At 41.4% G+C, this 25715-nt stretch overlaps 1 non-coding gene across 1 annotated transcript; it reads right to left on the bottom strand.

The window, feature by feature from the left end:
* Positions 1–24313: 24313 nt before the first annotated feature.
* Positions 24314–24385, bottom strand: TRNAW-CCA (transfer RNA tryptophan (anticodon CCA)). Its single transcript has one exon. It is a non-coding gene; the product is annotated as a tRNA-Trp (tRNA).
* Between the last annotated feature and the right edge of the window lie 1330 nt (positions 24386–25715).

Below are 25715 nucleotides of genomic sequence, written 5' to 3'. Positions count from 1 at the left end.
AAGTTACATATATATATAGATGTGTGGGTATGTGTGTGTATGCATATATATACACACACAAATACATATATCTTTCTCTGTGTATGTTTATGTAGCATCATCTTGTAGCCCTGTAGCAATAAGCTTCGGGAGGCACATAAACAGCAATAGGGAATAAAATGGTTGCTATGCTATGGATTATATATATCATCTTAGATTTCTATATATAAACCACACAAGACCTTATTTATCCAAACTCATGAATTCATAGAGATATGAGCGATTGTAGATTTAAGACCAGTGCCTTAAAAAGTTACCTTTAAAAAAATAACGTTCTTTCTATCATATCTTATTCTCATCCCTGCTTCCTTAAATAGGGGTTAAGAAGTCAAGTCAGCATTATCCACATCAACTACAGGGCTACGTTTCCATAATGATTCAGAGTGAGCTGTGTTCAGGAGAGGATGTGCTACCTGTATTTTCTTGACTATCCTTTGCAAAGATGCACGTCTACCTGCATAACATCGGGATATCTGTTCTTCGGAACTTGCATGCTTTTGATCAGTTACAGGTAATAAGCTAGACATTAAGAACCATCAGATAAATGATTAAACACTTGACACAAGATTCTCTTTGGTGTCTCCCCATGGAAATGATCTAGTATAGTAGCTTAAGACTGTGTACCATGGAGTCAGATGCCACCTGCCACAGTGTGTGTTTAGGCAAGTGTCTTTGCCTCTCTGAGCCTTATTTTTCCTTTCTATAAAATAGGAGCACAGTGGCACCTTCATCATAGAGAGCATTCTGAAGGTCAAGTGAACTCATTCAAATAAAGTAATGAGCAATAAACCCAGCACATACTAAGCATTAGAAAGAACATGGTCATCACAATTGTATAAGGCAGATTATATAATAATAACAGATATGGTTATAGATCTAATCTGTCATGATTATTATTACTCCTATTATTACTATTACTATTATATTTATAGTATTACTATATTTATATAATTATTATATTCTCTGGAGAAGGGAATGACCACCCACTCCAGTATTCTTGCCTGGAGAATTCCAAGGACAGAGGCCCTGGTGACCCATGGGTTCACAAAGAGTTGGACATGACTGAGTGACTAACACTCCCCATGACATGATGTTACCTTATTTGAACTGAGGGAAATTTAAGATCTGGTTTTCTCATATTTCTTATGCACCTATGAGGTAACAAAAGATAGAAATTATAAATAGTACACACTGAAGTATTTTATTGGGGACTTGTGTTGAATCAAATGCTAAAGCAGTTAAGGGACATTGAGGGGAAAATCCAGTGGTCTTGAAACAAACAGCACAAAGGTGCAGGACTATGAGGCATGGGTTCACCAAGTTGAATGGATTTTGCTTATTTGTTTGTCTGATTTTTAATTAGTACAATCTTAAAAACATGAATTTTGATTAGGTCCGTTTGAAATTCAACACTTTTATCCTGGGCTCGATTCAGTTTCTAGTTTATGAAAGCTCCTTTCATTCTTTTAAGAAATATCTATGAGTAGAGTATAAATGATAATGCTAGAAATAAAATATTATTTATATATCATTTTTTACTTTTTTTTTTTTGGCTCTGCCACATGGCTTATGGGATCTTAGCTCCCTGGACCAGGGATCAGTCCCTGTAGTGGAAGCACAGAGTCCTAATCATTGAGACTCTGGGGAATTCCTATCATTTTAAACTTTTCAATAGGACTTTAAGTATATTCTCTCCTGCTGAAATTCATTAGGTTCATGGATCTGGGATACTCAACTCATTATATAGATGGGAACACTCAGAGGTGAAGAAATGCAGAGAAGTGAGGCTGGATTATGATACTATTGATCTAAGCTGTGGGGGAGGCCAGAAAATGATCTAAAAATCTCTATTGCAGGCTCCAAGAGAAGAAGGGGACAGGCCATCACCATGAAGAAGCCAGAGGAAGGGAATGGGGCTACTGATGAAACACTGGACTTGATTATTAAGACCCCCTTCTATCTATTCTATCTCTCTATGAAAAAGCACTTTCAAGCATCACACCAATTTGGTCCTGGAATGTGGTCAATCTGGTCTTTTCCATCAGAATATGCTCTACAGAAGGAAAAAGCCTCAAAGGGCCCTCCTGGCATGAATGCCCTGCTGCTCCCCTTCACTAGACCAGGGCCAAGATTCCTATCGAGGTAACTAGAGATGAAGAAGGGAACACACCAGGCCCTTGATATTTCTGAGCCTCCGGAAAAGCCAATCCCCCAGGACTCCCTGCAGGCGAGGGGAAAAAGAAACCCTTTGAGGCTCAGCTTGAATCCGCAAGCCTTTCAGAACACTGAGAAAGCTAAACACAGCAGTTCCATGACTACTCATTTGGAAAGAGCCCATCTCTTTCAAAACGTGGGTCTTAAAAGTGGATCATCTATTTTTGCTTTTGTCGCTTTTGCTTTTGGTGTCAAATCCAAAAAGTCATTGCCAAGTCTGATGTCAAGGAGCTTAACCCTTATGTTTTCTCCCAGGAGTTTTCTGATTTCAGGTTTTACATTCAAGTCTATCCATTTTGAGTCAATTTTTTGTATGGTGTAAGATAGGGATCTGGTTTCATTCTTTTGTGTGTGGCTGTCTGCAAACAGGATATGGAAGAGATATCTGTACTCCAATGTTCACTCAGTATTACTCACCGTAGCTAAGATGCGGAAAAGTCCTACATGTCTACAAACAGATGAATGAATAAAAATGTGAGATATATACTAGGCTTTCTTCTGTACATTCCTATGAGCTTATACTCTCTTGGGTATATCCCTGTTTTCTGCTTATACACAAACTGACAGACCAGTATCTGATATTATAGATGTTATGGGGAGGGAGGTGGGAGGGGGGTTCATGTTTGGGAACACATGTAAGAATTAAAGATTTTAAAATTAAAAAAAAAAGAGAGAAAAAAAAATTAAATGTGTCTTTGTCCTTTTCTTCCATCTCCAACTTTTGGGCATCTAAGCTGCTACAAGCCTCTGTCTGGTGTAGGTGCATGACTACGTTTTAGTCTCAATACTTCCTTTTTCCCTACTCTGCACCTTGCACCCCTGCTTGCTAATGGTGCTGCTAAGTCGCTTCAGTCATGTCCGACTCTGTGCGACCCCATAGACGGCAGCCCACCAGGCTCTGCCGTCCCTGGGATTCTGCAGGCAAGAACACTGGAGTGGGTTGCCATTTCCTTCTCCTGCTGCTGCTGCTGCTGCTGCTGCTGCTGCTGCTGCTAAGTCGCTTCAGTCATGTCCAACTCTGTGCGACCTCATAGACGGCAGCCCACCAGGCTCCCCCGTCCCTGGGATTCTCCAGGCAAGAACACTGGAGTGGGTTGCCATTTCCTTCTCCTTGCACTCCTGCTTAACACTTTGCTATTTGGTCTCTGTGGTTTTCTGCAAAGGTTACATTTCCTTCACTTACTCTCTTTGTCTCCTGGCAAACTCCTATTCACCTCTCAAAATTACACTAAAAGATTTGCAGGCACCAGTCTCCAAAATAGCCCTCTTCCATTACACATCTAGCAGGCAGCCTCAGCTAATGCCAGAGCCCCTTTAAAGATGTCCCCTGCCAGAGCAGTGTGAAGAGGCGAGAGAGACCCCTGGACTGACTAAAGCCGCATGCCACAGCATCCCTGTGTCCAGCACCTACGTCCCACTGCTGGAGCCACCATACCCAAGAGAAAAGCTGAAGGGAATGCTAAAGGAGATGAGGCCGAGGTGAAGGACGAACCACAAAGAAGATCTGCAAGGTTATCTGCTAAACCTGCTCCTCCAAATTCAGAGCCCAGGACTAAAAAGGCCCCTGCAAAGAAGGCACCCAAAGGGAAAAAGGGGGAAGCTGGTGCTAGCAAGGGTGGGAATAACCCTGCAGAAAATAGAGATGCAAAACAGACCAGGCACAGAAAGCTGAAGGTGCTGGAGATGCTAAGTGAAGGGTGTGCATTTCTGATAATTGTGTGCTTCTGGTGACTGTACAGTTTGAAATACTATTTTTTATCAAGCTTTATAAAAATGCATAATTTTGTTTTACTTTTTTTTAAGCTATGTTGTTAGCACACAGAATACTTCATTGCTGTTTTTTTGGGGGGGGAGAAAGGCACATGTCTCTAACAGAATGTCTCAGAAGCTGAATTGACGTGGGAGAAAAACACCTTTCCCATCTAGTTTTGACAGACTTCCTTTGGTTCCCAGGAAGGAGGGATTCCTTGATGTTGACACACATTAGCTGCCTTGGCACAAACACCTTGTGATGTGGACAAACTAAAATTTAGTTTTTATGTCCTCTTCTCCTTCTCCACCTCAGCATAGAAATTACTCCCCTAAACCCAGAGACCTGTGGAACCTGACCCCCAAAATTGATGATCAGTATGTCAAGCAGTCTGGACTTTCCAGTGTCACCATTGAGATGGTATCCTTCAAAAGAGGAGCAGTTCATTTTTTTAGACTATGGCTCCTCAGAGTGATATTTCTACCATCTCCATTTCCATTTCCTGAAAGTCAGGGTCAGCTTGTGAAAAGTTGTTAAACAACATGCAAAATATGAAATGTCAACCCTCAGTCTAAACTTTCCCTGTTCAGAACATCACATGAAGATTTCACTGGGTTTCATAGCGGCTTTCTGATTTTGGTAGTCCATTTGAAAAAGGGAGTTTGAAGTTGTATACAGTTAACGACTGCCTGCCCATATCCTGCCTGAAATACCATGATTGTTTATTTTTTTAAAAGCTGGATACAGTTTGGCTTGAAAAAAATAAAAAGATGTTCCCTGTCCACCTTACCTGGCAAGCAGCCTCTGCCAGGACTGGCATTCCCCCTAAATGTCTCCTGGGTGGCTGGTCCCATCTACCAGAAAGCCTGCAACAGTCATGGCCACACCAGAATGCCTGCAGCAGTTGTGGACCAGCCGTAATAAGAGGGCACACCCACCCCACACAAGTGGGTCCTCCTGGAACACCTGGCTCTGGTGACAAGCGGAGACCATGCTATTGGGCCCCCAGGATACCTTCCACATGAAACCACTCCTTCCAAACGGGGAAGCATAGCTAATCTACTTAATATGTAAAAACAGAGAGCTAAACAAAATAAGGAGACAAAGCAATCTATTCCAGATGAAAAAATACACAAAACCTCAGCAACAGAACTAAATGAAACAGAGATAAGCAATCTATCAGAAAAAGTTCAAAATAATGGTCATAAAGATACTAACTGAACTTGAAAGAATAATGGAGGAATACAGTGAGAACTTCAAAAAGACAAAAAATGAAAAAGAACCAAAGAGAGCTGAAGAATATCATAACTAATGCAAAAATACACTAGAGAGAGTTGAGAGCAAATTAGAGGATGTAGAAGAATGGATCAGTGATCTAGAAGAGAGAGTAGTGGAAATCACCTAATAATAACAACAATAATAATAATTTTTTAAAAGAGAAGAATTTAGAAGACTTCTGGAACAACATCAAACATACTAACATTCACATTATTTGTTCCACATAAGAAGAGAGACAAAGGGGCAGAAAATCTATTTGAAAAAAAAAAAAAAACAGAATAATGGCTGAAAATTTCTCTAAATTGCTGAAGGAAACAGATATCCAAGTTCAGGAAGCAGAGTCCCAACCAAGATGAACCCAAAGAAACCCACACCAAGACAAATTATAGTTAAAATGTCAAAGAGATAAAGAGAATCTTAAAAGCAGCAAGAGAAAAACAGCTAGTCACAAAACAGCTATCATAATACCAGTGCCATTTGTCACAGAATCAGAAAAAATAATCCTAAATTTGGTATGGACCTATAAAGCAATCTTGAGAAAGAAGAAAGAAGCTGGAAGTACCAGGCTCTCCAATTTCAAACTATACTACAAAGTTCTAGCAATCAAAACAGTATGATACTGGCACATGCGTGCACGCACACACGCACACACACACACGCACACACACACACAAAGATCAATAGAACAGAATAAAGAGTAAAGAAATAAACCCACACTTCTGCAGTCAACTAATCTATGATAAAGAATATACAGTGGGGGAAAGACAGCTTCTTCAATATGTGGTGTTGGAAAAACTGGGCAGCTGGATGCAAAAGGATGAACCTGAACCATTTTCTTATACCATGTTCAAAAATAAACTCAAAGAAGATTAAAGACTTTTGCGTAAGACCTAAACCCATCAAACTCCTAAATAAAAATGTGGGCAGTAAAATCTTTTGTATATATCTTGGTATTTTTTGGATCTGCCTTCTTAGGTAAGGGCAACAAATGCAAAAATAAATGCAAATTATTACATCAAACTAAAATGAAAAGCTTCTGCACAGAAAAAAAGAAACAACAGAAAAAAAGCAAGCAACAGAAAAAATATATCATAAAGGGTTAAATTCAAAATATATAAAGAATTCATAGGATACAATTTCAAAAAGAAACAATCCAATTAAAAAACTAACAGAAAATATGAATAATCATTTTCCACAGAAGACATAACACAGCCAGTAGATACATGAAAAAATGCTCAATATCACTAATCATCAGGGAAATGCAAATGCAAATGAAAACTACAATGAGACACCAACTCACATCTGTCAGAGTGACTATTATCAAAAGACAACAAATAACAAGTGTAGGCAAGGAGACAGAGCAAAAGGAAACCTTTGTGCACTGTTGGCAGGGATATAAATTGGTGCAGCCACTATGAAAAACAGTGCTGAGCTTTGTAAAAAAATAAAATAAATAAATAAAATAGAGCTGCCATATAATCCACCAATTTCACTTCTGAACATTTACATGATGAAAATAAAAACACAAATTTGAAACAATATATTCACTGCAGCTTTACTTGCAATGTAAGACATGGAATCAACCTAAGTGCCCATCAATAGAGGAAAGGATAAAGAAGATGTGGTGTACACAAACAACAGAATATTACTAAGCCATTAAAAAAGAACAAAACCTTACCATTTACAACACAGATGGACCTAGAGGGCATTGCGTTACGTGAAATAAGTCACACAGAGAAAGACAAATAAGATGTGATTCTACTGATGTGTGGAATCTTTAAAACAAAATGATAAAAGAAAACAAAACAGAGACAGACTCATAGATACAGAGAACGAACTGTTGGTTGCCGGAGGAGAGAGGTGGAGCGTTGGGCAAAATAGATACAGGGGATTAAGAGGTACAACCTCTCAGTTATAAAGTAAATAAGTCATGGGGATATAATATACAGCATAAGGAATACAGTTGATAATACTGTAATAACCTAAATGGGGACAGATGGTTATTAGACTTCCCATGGTGATCACTTTACAATGTATTTAAATGTTGAATAGCTATGTAGTATACCTGACATTAACATTAGTGTACACCTGAAATTAACGTATTGTTGTACATCAGCTACACTTCAATAAGAAAAAAACGGAGGCTCGGAGGCTCGGAGACTCCCTTCCCAGTGCCAGTCTGACCTGTCTGATTTGGATGCACTCTTAATTTTCTTTCATAACCTCTGTCACAGGATCTTTTCCTATTTGCCTACATGTCTGGCTCCCATCCTTGGCTCGATGCTTGCAGAGAATGGGCACACTGTCTTACTTCTATCTCGAGTGGGTTATTAGGGCTTGTGTAGAGTATGTGTTCATACATTTTTTCTTTTGCTGTTTCATTTATTTAGTAACTGAGAAATTAGTTGATAGATCTCTTTTGGTCACTCAGAGATCTTTTATCCTCATTCAAGGCTCTCAATTATTTTCTGAATAGATAAAGTTGGTGGAAAATTCAAGTACCTTCAAGTAAGTGGAGGTCACTTCATCAAGTTTCCAAGTATTATACTTTGATCCATCCACACTTGGCAGCCAGGTATTGCGGAAGAATAGATGGCTTGGATGTCTTCAGCAAATGCAATCATTCTTCACGGGGATGGTAATAAGCAACATTACCAATTTCAACCTTCAGTTCAGTTCAGTTCAGTTGCTCAGTCGTGTCCGACTCTTTGCAACCCCATGAATCACAGCACGCCAGGCCTCCCTGTCCATCACCAACTCCCGGAGTCCACCCAGACTCACGTCCATCGAGTCAGTGATGCCATCCAGCCATCTCATCCTCTGTCGTCCCCTTCTCCTCCTGCCCCCAATCCCTCCCAGCATCAAAGTTTAGGTCCTTCCAATTTCTCCCTTTTTCAAGCTCTGCACTTCGTGCAAGGTTTAATTCTCCATCCCCAATTCATATAAGGCGCTCATCTTCAACTGCTTTCTCTTTACCCTGGTGTTCTGCTTCTCGCTGTGTGAACTTGGGCACATTACTTCCCCTCTCTGCCTCATTTGCCTTCACTGTCAAATGAGGTAGGATGGGAAATGACTGTCTACCAGCCCGTTTGATTCAACAAGTGCTTTCTGAACCTCTACTTGGCAACTGGTAGCTTCTCTGCACAGGAGACAGTACCAGGTAGAAACTGGCTTAATGCAGAGTAGAGACCTGGAAGAACTGGGGCGGAGAGGGTACAGACTATGCCATCTGCAATCCATATTCCAATCTCCCCTCCTATCTTTAGTTCTGTCAGTCATCTAAGTCTCTGGGTTTTTTGGTCAAGGAAAAGGCATTATCTTTCTGAGAAGACCATTGTAAATCAAAAGAGTTAATGAGTGCGAAGGATATCTGGCAACTGTAAAGTTCTGGAGTCATTACGATTTCTCTAAAGTAAACTGTAGGTGTCAGTGGGGGTGTCTCTTGACTTAAATCACTGTTTACCAAAATGCATGTCATGAACCTGGTTCTGTGAAGTGTTTACAGGAGTTACAGGGTGAAGGGGTAGGAAAAGTGAGGTTCTGTGGTCAAATCATTTCAAGGAACAATGCGATGACAAAGTTAAAAGAGGGTTCCTTACTGATGAGGGCCCTGTACCAGCCACCAAGCACTGTGAATCTAAAAAGGGGAACATGTTTTTGCAAAGTTTCTCAATCCCTTTTGGCCACAGACCTCTTTTTCTGGATGGAGCATCAGATGAGCATATTTTGGAAAATGCTGAACCAACAGAATAATGTTTCCATAGAAATATTGGATGCTTTTAATGGATTTAGGAGAGGTATCTTGGGCAGGTAAGAGGGGCTTTCTGTATGTTTAACTTCCTAACCCTGGGGGAAGATAATCATAAGCTGCCGAATGCTGGAGGGTGTGGAGGTTGTAACTTGGAGTAAGGACCCCTGGGTTGCAATCCCAGCTCTACCACCAACCCCCTGTGTGACCCTGGACCATTCTCTGAGGCTCAGTTTGCTCATGTATAAAACATAGGGCCAGATGGTGGGAGCATCAGGACCACCAGAGACCAGTCTGAGATGCCCAGATCACTTCCACAAAGTGCTTGCTGTGGGAAAAGAGGAGGAAAAACAAGGCAGCCTGCATATTTGATATCATAGGAAAACACAGCCGCTTTCAGCTCTCAGATCATCAATTCAGGAGCAGGTCACCTGTAATCCAAGGTTCGCTAGCAACAAGGCTCTAGATGGTGGAAACTGAGGTTAGCATATGTGCAACCTATTCGAGAAGACTCTGCTGGGGAGATGCCCTCACCACTGGCTGCCCATTTTACCTCCTAGCACTTCAGAAGTGACTTAGATAACACCACTTATTCTGAGGCTGGGGTCGTTTTCTGCGCTACCTCAGTGTTTTCATACGTTCCCCTATACGCCACACCCACCACTCAAATGGACACAAAGGTCAAGTGTCTGATGGCCTCCTAACACTCAGGACTGCATTAATCTTGGACCCATGGTGAAAAAAAAGAAGCTGACCTCAATATTCATAGCCATGCTCTTGAAACCCCAGATTTATGATGTGTGGAAGGCATTTGCAAAGTTTCACATTTGCATTTTCTACTCCACTGGTGATAGATTGAAAGCATTAGCTGCAAAGCAAGTAAAACCCAGAAGCTGGAAGGAATTCAAATCCATTTGATTCAACAAGTGCTTTCTGAACATCTACTAGGCAACTGGTAGCTTCTCTGCACAGAGCAGAGGGTAAGGAGGAGACTTCCACTTACCAGAGTTATCAAGACTTATTGCCTTCCTGACACAGCTGTTCTCTTTAATCCTCACTGTGAGGCATTTGGTGACATCAATTGACAGGTAAAAAGGTCTAAGAAGTAACTAACTTGCCAAATATCACAAATATATAGGGAATCCAGATTTTGATTCTAATATCTGTCTGATTCTAAAGTCTGAGTTATTTCCACTAAAATACACTTTCTTACTAGTTATGGATGGGATAAAGAATTGTAACCCTCCGGAGGCGATGAGGGTTTGGAGAGATAACACAGGAAAAAATGGACAGCATGGTGGGAGGTACACAGAACGAAGAATCAGGAACTACGTGTTTTTTCTGCTTTGATTTCTGAGAAAACAATAAAACTACATGCTTGTATATCAATATCTGTTTTTTAAGATCAGTTAAAAACTACAAATACTGATTTATGTTCTACTTCACAGAGCTACAATTTCAGAATATGATTTTACAATTATCATATAGATCATCTTAAGTCCATTGTTTTGCAGATAAGAAAAAGAATTCTCAGACACCTTAAATAAATTGCCTGGGGTCATATAGTAAGGTCATCCAGCCCTCTGTACTCTATCCACCCATGCATCTCTACAACTTCTATCCATCTACCCTCCATCCAACCTCTACCCATCCAACCATCCATCCTTCCATTTTTTATATATATATATACTCGTCCCCCTGTCCTCTATCTATCCATCCTGCATCCATCCGGCTCCCACCCATCTACCCATCAAGCCATCCTTCCTTCTAGCCAACATTGGGCAAGCACCTATTCTAAACCAGGTCCCAAACCAGACCCCAAAGAACTCCAGGCTTCCTGCCTGTTCCAGTAACATGTTTTTACTGTAAGAGTGAATCTGGACCAAAGTTCTACTCCATGATAGAAGGCTACATATCGAAGTGTCACAAATAAAGAATGTATGAGGTGAGAGGAAAGTTCTCCAGGGCTTGGACCTGCTATCATATTTCAGCCTGGATGCCTCTGGAGCTTCAGCAGAAGGCACATGCATGCATCTGAGCCAGAGATTATGGGAACGTGATGGTCTGACATTTGGAAATTGAATCAAGACCTGTAGCTCTAGCCTAGACTGGGCCTGAAAAAATATTTCCTTGTAAAAACAATATTATAAGTTCATTAAAAATAGTGAATATTGGCATAATTTTTGACTGATTATATTTATCCATTCACAAATACTTGTTGAGTACCAATGATGCATTTCATATGCTTTTCATTTAATGCTCACAATAAGTTTATAAGGTTGATATTAATATTTCCTCCACTTTCATATTATGGGTGCAGAAACTGAACTCAGAGAAGTCTGTACCTTTCCCATAATCAAATAGATAGTAAGTAAAAGAGCCAATATTTTAACCCAGGATTCTTGGACTTCAAAGTTTATCCTAAACTAAGCTATCTCCAAAAAGCTTGTGCTTCAAAGGGAGAAGGAATAACTCCTTGCTATGGGGTTCAGAGAAAGACTCACAGAATAGAATTCTAATCAGAAAAAAACAAGGTAGTATTCTGGACAGGGCCAAAAAGGGTGGCTCCAGGAAGAGAAACAGCTTGAGCAAAGGGATAGGAACCAGGGAGCTGAGTTCAGGGAAAAGCAGGTGGGCTGTGGTGACAGAGCCATGAGTTGGGAAGATGTAGGTGGGGTCCTGTTGTACTTGATCTTAATCCTTTGAAAAATAAGGAGCCACTGAAGGCTAGTAAAGTAATGCTCAAAACTCTGCAAGCCAGGCTTCAGCAATACATGAACCGTGAACTCCCAGATGTTCAAGCTGGTTTTAGAAAAGGCAGAGGAACCAGAGATCAAATTGCCAACATCCACTGGATCATCGAAAAAGCAAGAAAGTTCCAGAAAAATATCTATTTCTGCTTTATTGACTATGCCAAAGCCTTTGACTGTGTGGATCACAATAAACTGTGGAAAATTCTGAAGGAGATGGGAATACCAGACCACCTGACCTGCCTCTTGAGAAACCTATATGCAGGTCAGGAAGCAACGGTTAGAATTGGACATGGAACAACAGACTGGTTCCAAATAGGAAAAGGAGTATGTCAAGGCTGTATATTGTCACCTTGCTTATTTAACTTCTATGCAGAGTACATCATGAGAAACGCTGGGCTGGAAAAAGCACAAGCTGGAATCAAGATTGCTGGGAGAAATATCAATAACCTCAGATATGCAGATGACACCACCCTTATGGCAGAAAGTGAAGAGGAACTAAAAAGTCTCTTGATGAAAGTGAAAGAGGAGAGTGAAAAAGTTGGCTTAAAGCTCAACATTCAGAAATGAAGATCATGGCATCCAGTTCCATCACTTCATGGGAAATAGATGGAGAAACAGTGGAAACAGTGTCAGACTTTATCTTTTTGGGCTCCAAAATCACTGCAGATGGTGACTGCAGCCATGAAAAGACGCTTTCTCCTTGGAAGGAGAGTTATAACCAACATAGATAGCATATTGAAAAGCAGAGACATCACTTTGCCAACAAAGGTCCGTTTAGTCAAGGCTGTGGTTTTTCCAGTGGTCATGTATGGATGCGAGAGTTGGACTGTGAAGAAAGCTGAGCGCCGAAGAATTGATGCTTTTGAACTGTGGTGTTGGAGAAGACTCTTGAGAGTCCCTTGGGCTGCAAGGAGATCCAACCAGTCCATTCTGAAGGAGATCAGCCCTGGGTGTTCATTGGAAGGAATGATGCTGAAGCTGAAACTCCAGTACTTTGGCCACCTCATGCGAAGAGTTGACTCACTGGAAAAGACTCTGATGTTGGGAGGGATTGGGGGCAGGAGAAGAAGGGAACGACAGAGGATGAGATGGCTGGATGGCATCACTGACTCAATAGACGTGAGTCTGAGTGAACTACGGGAGATGGTGATGGACAGGGAGGTCTGGCGTGCTGCGATTCATGGGGTCACAAAGAGTCGGACACGACTGAGCAACTGAACTGAACTGAACCAAAGGCTTTTGAGCAGGAAGGTGATGCAATAAAATCCATGCTATTAAGATATTGATCTAGAGGTTGTGAAAGCATGAAGGAAGAAGATCCTTTAAGAGGACAATGTTTAAGAGACTTCTCTAGAAAAGAAGGAATAAAAATGTAAACACGGTGGCAATGACAAGAAAGAAAAAGGAAGAGAAGAATACAAAGATGCTAAACAGGTTGAATAGATAGATGAGCGAATGGATAAATGACTGGTTAGATGGATGGATAGCTAGATGGCTGTCTGGCTGGCTAGGTAGATGGATAGATAAGTGATTGGGTGGATGGATGGATGGATGGATGGGTGGATAGGTAGATAAAGGGATGGTTATTTGTGCTTGTGTAAGAACTTCTCTATTAGGAAAATATTTCCTTTCCTTTGAGCTCTACCAACAGTGTGTGTAATTTTTGGCTTTCCCCCTAGTGAGACCTCAGTAACAACCAGAACTGCATATCTGGCAGCCTCCACTTCATTCTATTTTCTGGGGAGAAAGGCCAAAACATGGAAGCCTCTCCATTCATCCACTCTGCACATCATCTTGAGATTCTTCTGCCAAACCATGATTTCATCATGTCTCCACATGTTGTCAACGAAATTAAAAAATGTAACAAATGTTATTTATGCTGTCAACATGACACGTACTAAACACTGTATTAAGTGTACGATATAAGCCTGTGAAAAGCCTAAGTTTTCCTATTAGGCTTAATTTGATTTTATCCTGACCAGACCATTGGAAAAGACCCTGATGCTGGGAAAGATTGAAGGCAAGAGGAGAGGGGGACGACAGAGGATGAAATGGTTGGCATCTCCAACTTGATGCACATGAGTTTGTGCAAGCTCCAGGAGTTGGTGATGGACAGGGAAGCCTGGCATGGTGCAGTCCATGAGGACGCAAAGAGTCAGACATGACTGAGTGACTGAACTGAACTGAAACCACTTACTAGATATGTGACCTTGGACAAATGATTCAATTGTACTCAAGCACACCTATAAAATGGTGATATCACCAATTTATAGGGCTGTTACAGGAATTAAATAAGCTAATATATGAAGTGATCAGTGTAAAATATATGCTCAATAAATGGAAACTATATCTTTAAATTAAATAAGGTCTTCTAATTCACTTTGGCCACCTCATGCGAAGAGTTGACTCATTGGAAAAGACTCTGATGCTGGGAGGGATTGGGGGCAGGAGAAGAGGGGGATGACAGAGGATGAGATGGCTGGATGGCATCACTGACTCAATGGACGTGAGTCTGAGTGAACTTCAGGAGTTGGTGATGGACAGGGAGGCCTCGCGTGCTGCGATTCATGGGGTTGCAAAGAGTCGGACACGACTGAGTGACTGAACTGAACTGAATTCCTATAATGGAGTTCTTTTTAATATCTTCCTGTTTCTCAAGGATCATTGGATGCCTGGGTTCCCCTAAACAGGGATCCTTGTGTAATGGCATATTTTTGGCATTTGGAAGATAGGCCCTCTCACCACCATCACTCTTTTTTTTTTTTTTTAATTTTAATTTTTACTTTATTTTACTTTACAATACTGTATTGGTTTTGCCATACATTGACATGAATCCACCACGGGTGTACATGAGTTCCCAAACATGAACCCCCCTTCCACCTCCCTCCCCATAACATCTCTCTGGGTCATCCCCGTGCACCAGCCCCAAGCATGCTGTATCCTGCGTCAGACATAGACTGGCGATTCGATTCTTACATGATAGTATACGTGTTACAATGCCATTCTCCCAAATCATCCCACCCTCTCCCTCTCCCTCTGAGTCCAAAATTCCGTTATACACCTCTATGTCTTTTTTGCTGTCTTGCATACTGGGTCGTCACTGCCATCTTTCTAAATTCCATATATATGTGTTAGTATACTGTATTGGTGTTTTTCTTTCTGGCTCACTTCACTCTGTATAATCGGCTCCAGTTTCATCCATCTCATCAGAACTGATTCAAATGAATTCTTTTTAACGGCTGAGTAATACTCCATTGTGTATATGTACCACAGCTTTCTTATCCATTCATCTGCTGACGGACATCTAGGTTGTTTCCATGTCCTGGCTATTATAAACAGTGCTGCAGTGAACATTGGGGTACATGTGTCTCTTTCAATTCTGGTTTCCTCAGTGTGTATGCCCAGCAGTGGGATTGCTGGGTCATAAGGTAGTTCTATTTGCAATTTTTTAAGGAATCTCCACACTGTTCTCCATAGTGGCTGTACTAGTTTGCATTCCCACCAATAGTGTAGGAGGGTTCCCTTTTCTCCACACCCTCTCCAGCATTTATTGCTTGCAGATTTTTGGATCGCAGCCATTCTGACCGGTGTGGAGTGGTACCTCATTGTGGTTTTGATTTGCATTTCTCTAATAATGAGTGATGTTGAGCATCTTTTCATGTGTTTGTTAGCCATCCGTATGTCTTCTTTGGAGAAATGTCTATTTAGTTCTTTGGCCCATTTTTTGATTGGGTCATTTATTTTTCTGGAATTGAGCTGCATAAGTTGCTTGTATATTTTTGAGATTAGTTGTTTGTCAGTTGCTTCATTTGCTATTATTTTCTCCCATTCAGAAGGCTGTCTTTTCACCTTGCTTATATTTTCCTTTGTTGTGCAGAAGCTTTTAATTTTAATTAGATCCCATTTGTTTATTTTTGCTTTTATTTCCAGTATTCTGGGAGGTGGATCATAGAGGATCCTGCTGTGATTTATGTCTGAGAGTGTTTTGCCTATGTTCTCCTCTAGGAGTTTTATAGTTTCTGGTCTTACATTTAGATCTTTAATCCATTTTGAGTTTATTTTTGTGTGCGGTGTTAGAAAGTGATCTAGTTTCATTCTTTTACAAGTGGTTGACCAGTTTTCCCAGCACCACTTGTTAAAGAGATTGTCTTTACTCCATTGTATATTCTTGCCTCCTTTGTCAAAGATAAGGTGTCCATATGTGTGTGGATTTATCTCTGGGCTTTCTATTTTGTTCCATTGATCTACATGTCTGTCTTTGTACCAGTACCATACTGTCTTGATGACTGTGGCTTTGTAGTAGAGCCTGAAGTCAGGCAAGCTGATTCCTCCAGTTCCCTTCTTCTTTCTCAAGATTGCTTTGGCAATTCGAGGTTTTTTGTATTTCCATACAAATCTTGAAATTATTTGTTCTAGTTCTGTGAAAAATGTGGCTGGTAGCTTGATAGGGATTGCATTGAATTTGTAAATTGCTTTGGGTAGTATACTCATTTTCACTATATTGGTTCCTCCGATCCATGAACATGGTATATTTCTCCATCTATTAGTGTCCTCTTTGATTTCTTTCATCAGTGTTTTATAGTTTTCTATATATAGGTCTTTAGTTTCTTTAGGTAGATATATTCCTAAGTATTTTATTCTTTTCATTGCAATGGTGAATGGAATTGTTTCCTTAATTTCTTTTTCTACTTTCTCATTATTAGTGTATAGAAATGCAAGGGATTTCTGTGTGTTGATTTTATATCCTGCAACTTTACTATATTCATTGATTAGCTCTAGTAATTTTCTGGTGGACTCACTCTTTATCATAAATCCACAAATTTAATGTCCCTTTTTCAGCCTTTAACAATGGGCAGCCTCATCCCTCTAACTTCACAAGTCTTTTCTCTATTAAGGCCAATTCCCATTATCTGGTCCAGATGCCACATGTTGACTCAATAGGAGACCACACTCTCCAGTGTTTCCAGGAGTTCTGCAGTGCAATCAGGTGTCACAACTGTATCTTCAGCATTGACATCAAAGAGAAGTGTCTTATTCAACAGAGCTTGCTAGAGGAAGTACTGTGATCTGATGTCAACGTGTGTACAATGAACTGGTGTTTGTAGCGTTTGTCTCCCTCCATCATCTTGAGCAACATCACATAGTGAAAAGGATGGGAAAAATCCTTAAAAGCATGAAAATAGGAAGGTACAAGGATCCAGGTGAAACTGCTTCCCTTTGTTCATGCTCTTCCCTCTGTCTAAACCTTACACAGTTTGTGCAAGCCAACACCATTGCCATCCTTCAGAAGCCTCTTCTATAGGCTTCCTCTCTGGTTGAGGTGCCCATGGACACCCCCTTTGCACAGTGCGCTCATCCATAGTCAGGCAAGGATCATGCTCTCACCTTCCTCATCTCTCCTGCCACGCTCCCAGCACATCTCATTTATCCCCCTGCCACTCAGCTGCCCATTGTCCCTCACTCATATGAGGATGAAACAGGAGTACGATGCCAGGAACATTAAGCTAGTGTTTCAGAAACAGTTTTCACGGAACAGTGAGCTAAGCATATGATTTTTAAAAAGATGGTTTCCAGATGAACTGTTAATTCCATTTTTAATTCTGTTGACATTCCCTGGGGGACTGAGTGATGGTGTTTTTGTTTCTGCAGGAAATGGAGTTTCTTCATCGTTGATCTAAGGGAGATGGGAACTCTCGTTAAAACTGCAGTCTCATTCCTAGCCCACATGAGGGCAGAAATTGGAGCTTTTAAATACAAGGGGAGAGATTTCTTTGAATCTAACCCTTTGCACCTTTATGTTCCCCTGAGTCAAGGAAGGAAAGAAAGAGCAGATAACCTTATAGCATCTTTTCTGAACCCCTAACCCGCTATATTTCAGAGAAAATCTCTTCTGCACCTTTTCACACCTGCCTAGTTCCTTCTTAGACTGCTGCCTCTTGCCACCTTCCCTGATTGTCCCACAGCACAGAAATTGCTCCTTTCTCTCTGCCTTTTCTTTATGCCTCTGTCTTAACCTCTCACAGTCTGATTCTTATATGAATCCATTATCTGCACTTCTCACCAGAAGAAGTGCAATAAGTTCCTTAAGACAGTGGTTCTCAAAGTGGTCCTTGGACCTGCAGCATCAGCATCATTTAGGAACTTGTTGGAAATGCAAATTCTTTCCCTTCTCCTTTCTCCAATAACCTGCAACCAGCTATCGAGTCAGAAACTCTGGAGGTGAGGCCAGCAATCTGAGCTTTAACAAAGCTCCCAGGAGATTCTAAAGCATGCTGAAGTTTGAGGACCACTGCTTTAATAGTGGCACCTGGTAGAGTGTTTCCCCCCCAACACACATATACATACACAGTAGGAGTAGGCTCTCAATAAATGTTTTGTTGAATGGAACTGTTTAATGATACAGCCCCTAATGTACTGCTAATTATAATACATTATGGAAAAGAAGATGTGAAGGAGCACTCATTCAAGAACAGAGATGAGCCATATACATGCAACTGCCCCAGCTCTCCACCCCACTTAGACCAACATAAAATGTTTTAAAAGATCATTTCAGATAACAGCAGGCGTTCATTCCAAATCAGTTGATAGCTGCTTTGTGTCTGAGACATCCCTGGAATGTTTATTGTCAGGAGTTCTTCACCATTAACGATGGTATTTGGTTGGAGAGTCCGGAAACCTCTGTTTGCACTGAAGCTGTTTCACAGTCTGAGAAGGTGGCGCCTACAGCATTTGGAAGCCCTGGCAGAGAAGGCAGGTGATAACAGTGCTTATTATTGTATGGATTCAATATAGAGCAGGTCAAAATCCTGTTCCCTGGTACACAAAAACTACCTGGAATAAGAGCCTGAAATAACACAGCTGTCCTCTAAGCTATTATTTTCCTCCAGTATCATCATCGTAAAGGGTTTCACTTTACTTACCTTTCTCAAGAAAGACTCCCAGCTCCAAAACAAAAGATAACAGTCCTAAGACTCAGATCCTTTCTACCCCAACAGATCTTACATATGTATTTTTTTTTCACACAAGCAGATTTTAACGACACAAATAGAATGATGTCTCACCAGAGTATTTGTAACTGTTTTTTTCTCATGAATTCCTTCCTTCCATTTAGTTGCATTTTATTTCTTTAAGGAGGGTCAGTGCATTTTAATCACACTGGCTAGAGCTACTGATGCAAGAATTCAAAGCTCAGTTCATTTAGACGTGAACTACCAAGTTCAATGAGAGAAGCAAAGGGTAAAATGAAATTACACAGCCTTTTGGCTGATTTCCCATTTCTTTGTCTATAAAGGCACGGGATGGCCTTTGATGCCCCAGATTTCTGGAACAATAATGCCCTAGAAAGAGTTCATATAATATTAATAGCATGTTATTGAAGGAGATAAATATAAAACCCAAATTTTAAAAAAAAACTGACTTGGTAAGTAAAGATTATCAAAAGTCCTTTCTCTCTTATTTCTAACTAACAATCATCACCAAAATAATAACTAACATTTGTACAGAGCTTTGCAATTTATGAAACACTCTTATATCCATTAAGTCAGTTAACCAGCATGGTCAGTACTAATAGCTAAGATTTATATAGAGCTTACGACACACCAGGCATTGTGCCAAGAACCTCATGTGGATTATGTAACTTCATGTTCATAACAGTCTTCTCATGTGTCCTCATTTTACACAAACAGTAACTAAAGTTGTGACTAGATCACACAGCTAGTAAGTGATAAAGCTAAGACGTAACCCAAGCCTTCTGATTCTACTAGAATCTGCTACTATCTCCTAGCATCTTATACTAGTATTATACTAATGTCTAGATACTATCCATTGGTATCTCATATCTATCTAGCAGCATCTTAGAGGAAAGAAATTTGGACTCAGGTAGATTGTGCGATAAGCCCAGAGTCACCCAGCAGTAAGCAGCAGAGTTTGAACGAGGACCTAAGTGTCCCCAGTTCTCAGTTTTAAGACAGCCCCTGTGATCTCTTCACACAGTGTTCACGCATAGGCGCAAGCAAGACAAAGGCCCCTGTGGCGATTCCAGCCTGCCTCCTCTGCAGACAGACCTTGTGTCCAGTTGAAATTTCCTTCTATAATTAACACACAGAAAAAATGAAACATTGTGAAGAATGAGAAACAAGAGCTACTGGAAAAAGAACACAAACAGAAACAAAGCAAGTGTCAGTGAGGGGGTGGGCACTCAGCGAGGAGCAGCAGAATGCAGACAGGAGATGGAAATCTTTTGTACTTGCTCAGTTCAGAAAGGCCACATTGTACTGCAGGACAGAACCAGCCCAAACTAGTTTCACATGCCAAGGAATGCCACTGCCTTCCCTTCACAGTGGCTTCTCCTCCTGTGGGACTATGCAAGACTTGTTCTTGGCTTCCAAGACTTCCAGACTGAAGGCTTTTGGAGGGCAAGGTCTCGGCTTACAGCTGCAGCATCTTGCTTAATGCCTGGCACTTGTGAAACTCCCAAAGGGTTTTGGTGCATAGAACTGCAGAGAATCTGGCTGCTATTATTAGAGATGCTCCCACTTCTCTGCCTCAGTTTCCCATCTGTAAAATGGGAACAGTAAAAGTACCTCTTTCACAGGACCATTCTGTGCTAACATACAACATATATATGACATATAACACATTGTCTGGCCCCACTGTGTGTTCCATAACTGATGGTTGCTGCTATTAAAGTTTAATATTGGCATCAAATAAAATCAAGTCCCTATCTGCTTTAATTAGATTATCCAGCCCAGTTTCCTCATTTTATAAATGAGGGATTACAACCCAGGGAGGGAGCGCAGCTTATCCAAAGTCACTCAGTAGGGGAAATCGAAAATCAAGGCTACCTCCTGCCTTTTGATGCAGTGTTCTTTCCTGATGATATGTGCTTCACTGACATCAGGGATGGAGTTTGGGCAGACATGTCTGGCCTCCCATCCCTGCCCAGGAATGCAAAGAGTTGAAGGAGATGATTTAGAGTCTAAGCCAAATAACTTGCATTGAAAACCTACTGTGTGCTAAACATTGTCACAGATACTATTAATATCTCATTTGAGGCTTCAGCATGAGACTGCAAGAAGCATTATTATTGGCCTCTTTTTGCAGCCAAGGAACTAAGGATTGGAGATACTAACTTAAAAGCTACCCACCGAGGAGAGGGTGAGATGCATGGAGAGAGCAACATGGAAACTCACGTTACCATATATAAAATAGATAGCCAATGGGAATTTGCTGTATGTCTCAGGGAATGCAAACAGGGGCTCTGTATCAACCTAGAGGGGTGGGATGGGGAGGGAGATGGGAAGGAGGTTCAAAAGGGAGGGGACACAGTATACCTACAGCTGATTCATGTTGAGGTTTGACAGAAAACAACAAAACCCTATAAAGCAATTATCCTCCAACTAAAAAAAATAAATTTAAAAAAGAAAAATAAAACTAAAAGTTACCCACCTCGTAAGTCAACCACCTATTAAGTGTTGCAGCAAGGATTCCAATCCAGATCTATCTCACTCTGAAGCACATTGATCTTTCACTAAGAACCACTATAACCTGGAGACAAGAAGCAAAATCTAGCGTGATGAAGAATGTCACTGTTACTTTCGCTTACAGTGACAAGGAGTGTTCAACATTCAGGAAGCCAGGGAAGGTAGTAGCATTCAGTCATCCACTCAATGAAATGGCCTTGCCACTATGGGTGAGTCTCATAATGTGCAGTCTCACCTCATCTGAAACCACCTTATCACGCACATCATTAGCTACCCACACCTTAGTCCAGTTGAAAAATACCTATTGCCAGGACTACTGCCCATTTCCTATTTGGTTTCCTTTTCCCATTCAGTGCTAGAGAGTACGGTCAGATTCCACATCTGCATATTCAACCAATCACGGATCAAAAATATTTGAAAAAAATCCAGAAAGTTCCAAAAAGCAAAACTTGAATTTGCTGCATACCAGCAACTATTCACATAGCATTTACGTTGCATTTACAATTTTTACATAGTGTTAGCACTGTATTCAGCTAAAGGTGAAGCTCCAATACTTTGGCTACCTGATACAGAGCCAACTCATTGGAAAAGACTTGATGCTAGGAAAGATAGGGGGCAAGAGGAGAAGAGGGTAGCAGAGGATGAGATGGTTAGATAGCAACTCAGTGGACCTGAACTTCAGCAAACTTCGGGAGATACGGAAGGACAGGGAAGCCTGGCATCCTGCAGTCCGTGGGGTCTCAAGGAGTTGGACATGGCTTAGTGACTGAAAAACTAGCATTGTATTAGGTGTATTAAGTAATCTAGAGATGATTTCAAGTATACAAAAGGATGTGCAGAGGTCAGATTCAAATATTATTCCATTTTATATAAGGAACTTGAGCATCTGAGGACTTTGGTACCTGCAAGGGTCCTTGAGCCAACTTGCTGAGGATAGCAAGGACCGACCATGCTCTATTCATGGCAGCCAGAGTGATCTTTTCAAACTACATCAAATGGTACCATTTTCCTGCTTAAACCTTCCAAGGACTTCTTGCTCTCTTAGAATCAGTTCTGAACTCGTTATCATGTTCTTCAAGGTCCTTCATGATTTGACCTCCGCTTGCCTGTCTGGTTGGGGCTTGCCTGTCTGGTTGGGGCTTGCCTGGTGGCTCAGATGGTAAAGAATCTGCCTGAAATGCGGGAGACCCAGGTTCGATCCCTGGGTTGGAAGGATCCCCTGGAGAAGGGCATGGCAAGCCACTCCAATATTCTTGCCTGGAGAATTCCATGGACAGAGGAGCCTGGAGGGCTACAGTCCATGACGTTGCAAAGAGTTGGACATGACTGAAGTGACTTAGTACACGTGCACTTTTCTCCCTTGTGCTTGACACGTAAACCCAAACGTTCCTTCAGATCATCAAAGGGACCACAGGCTGCCTTGACTCATGGTGCCAGGAATGCCACCCCACCTCACTTCTGCACATGGCTACTTCTTGTCATTCAAATGATTCAAATGTCCCTTCCACAAATAGGAACTTTGGTTTTCATTATTACAAAATTATAGTGAGGGGACCTGAGGACTGCCATTTATGCAGATGGACTTTCTTCCCTCTGTCTTACAAATGGGTGGTGATGGGGGCAGGTGCTAGTTTTAAGACTGTTTAGAAGAGACACACAGCAGGAAGAAAGCCACCAACTGTCTACCCTTGGTGATAGTTACCCTGACAGCAGCTGCTATGGATACATTTCCTGAATACTAAACTGAGTTCATACAGGGCTTCGGATCCCAAATTTGATAAGAGTCATACTTGGACCCTGAACCATCAACCTAACATAGCTCGAACAGTTCCCCAGGGCAAAACAGCACTTGTGGAACCTTAGGCTGACAACACTGTGTTGCAACTAACAGCTGCATGTCTGCATCCATATTCTGCTACAGGTAAGAGGTTATTTGCACCAAAGAGTTTTCACAAATCCTACTTCTCCGCTCCCTTCCCGACCCCACCTCCACTATTAGTTTTGCAGCTTTTACTGATAAATATGGATTTACTCTTAAAATGCCACACTTTGATTTTGAAATTAAAATAGATAATGTAAAGGATAACAAAAATAGGGACAACTCCTTTTATAGTGGTTCTAAGACAACTACTCACTGATGGTGCTTTCAGCCAGAAAGGAAGATTAAATACGCTTCAGGGAAAATTTTTACAATTATTCAAAAATTAAGGGAGAGAGCCCATGATCAAATACCTTCTATTCATTGAAGGTTTTCTATAGATCAGACATTTTAAAATGCATCATCTCTAAATCTTAGTTCTCTCTGCAAAATAAGTGGCTGTGTCCCTGTTTTACAGATAAAGGAAGAGAACTTCAGAGAGGCTAATACATTTCCCCATGCCTAATAGCTGGTAAATTACAGAGCCAAGATTCCAACTCGGATATGCCTGGCTCCAAGGCCCGTGGATTTTCTACTATGATCCCTGTCTTAGTTCTTTTGGACTGTGATAACCAAATACCTGATAGCTTATAAACCACACATTTCTTTCTCACAGTACGGGAGGCTAGACCTCCATGATCAGGGTGTACATCTGGCCAGGTAAGGGCCCTCTTTAGGGTCCCAGACTTCTGGTGTGTCCTCACCTGTTGGAAGTGCCTAGAGGGCTCTCTAAAGCCTCTTTTCTAAGGGCACTTATCCTATTCATGAGGCTGGGACCATCTTGACTTAGATGACTCCCAAAGGCCCCACCTAATATCATCACCCTGGGGGGCAAGGAGGTTAGGACTTCAACATATGAACTTGGATGGGGGACACAAACATTCAGTTCCTAACACCCAGACAGGGAGGCCTGGTGTGCAGCAGTCCGTGGGATCACAAAGAATAGAACACGACTTAGCGGCTGAACAACAATCCCCCATACTTCTTAGGGCCCAGATCTTATATTCAGAGCCACTAAGGTGAAGTCGCTCAGTCGTGTCCGACTCTTTGCGACCCCACGGACTTCTCCGTCCATGGGATTCTCCAGGCAAGAATACTGGAGTGGATTGCCATTTCCTTCTCCAGGGGATCTTCCCAACCCAGGGATCGAACCTGGGTCTCCTGCATTGGAGGCAGACGCTTTAACCTCTGAGCCACCAGGGAAGCTAGAGCCACTATGATTCTACAAAACCCAGAAGCCACGGTAAAAGTCAAGGATGGGGCAGTTAAGGAAGTGTCCCCTTTGTCTGAGCAAGACACCTTCAGAGCTCTTTTGTATCCTCTATTCACAGCCAAGCTTCTCCCCTCAGAGCAGTACTTTACCAAAAATAACTCCCTGACAGGCTAAAATAGGAAAAGGCACAGAGATAAAATGTGGCAAGTTGCCCAAAGGGATTTCCTCCTGGACTCACACTCTCCAAGGCAGTGAATTTGCCTTCAGGTAAAATTCAAAGATATGTAAAGTTAAGGAAAAAGGGGAACTAGGGTGGGAGGCCTGCTTTGCTGCACCTGATGGGTCCAGGGTAGGTACCACAGGCTCTTGAATAAGAAGAGCACAGGTTTTGCTAAACATTTCTAAGTCAATCCAAAAGTATCAATTCTCTTGATAATTTGTATGGAAGAAAATAAAATTTCCCACAAGGTCATCAGAGAATTGTTTGCCCTGCCCACACCTAGCCAGACAGAGGCAGTCATCCCGTCACCTGTACATTCCTTCAGCCAATGGTTCCTGAACTCCTACTAAGCCAAAAGCATGTCCTGGAGTCTGAGGAAGATGAAAACAATTTGCAATTCCTTCCCCAGAGAGTTCACTCTAGCCAGGAAGACAGGCAAGCCTATAGTTAAATACAGCTGGATAAACTGTAAAAAGGAGGTATGTCAGAGAACAGTTGAAAAAAAAGGAAACAATCAACTCTGTCCTGGGAAAGGGCTTCTTCAAAGCTGGGTTTGAATACCAAGCAGGTCTTCATCAGGGATGTGAAAAGGACGATATTCCTGGCAGAGACAACAGGGGACACAAAGGCAGGGGGATTTGGGTCAGGAACAGAGTTGATTCCAGGGTAAAACTGACTCCAAGTGTGAAAGGGCTGGGGGAGGGGCAAGGAGGTCAGATCCATTAGGTGAACATAGGGTAAAATCAGCGCTTTCCTACCCATTTCCACTGTCGACTGGAAAAAAAAAAAATACACAACCTAAAAGCTAAGAGTTACATTTTATTTGGTAGACAAAACTTTAACCTCAGGACTTTAACCTGAGACACAGCATCTAAGATAACTCTGAGGGACTGCTCCGAAGAGGCAGGGAGAGTGCCAGGATATACGGGAGTGTCTGCAACAAAGACTAGGGAGTCAAAATGTTACTGTTAATGAAACAAAACCAGACATCTCAAGATAAAGAATTTAGTGCTCTTCTACATATGGGAAGATGCAAGAGTCTGGAACCACTGAAATTATTCCTTTGATATGTTGTTGTTGTTGAGTTGACCAGTCATGTC

The sequence above is a fragment of the Budorcas taxicolor genome, chromosome 3 (assembly GCF_023091745.1).
Source record: "Budorcas taxicolor isolate Tak-1 chromosome 3, Takin1.1, whole genome shotgun sequence".
Taxonomy (NCBI): Eukaryota; Metazoa; Chordata; class Mammalia; order Artiodactyla; family Bovidae; genus Budorcas; species Budorcas taxicolor.
Note: the sequence above shows the minus strand (reverse complement) of the source record. Positions and strands in the feature narration are given on the sequence as shown.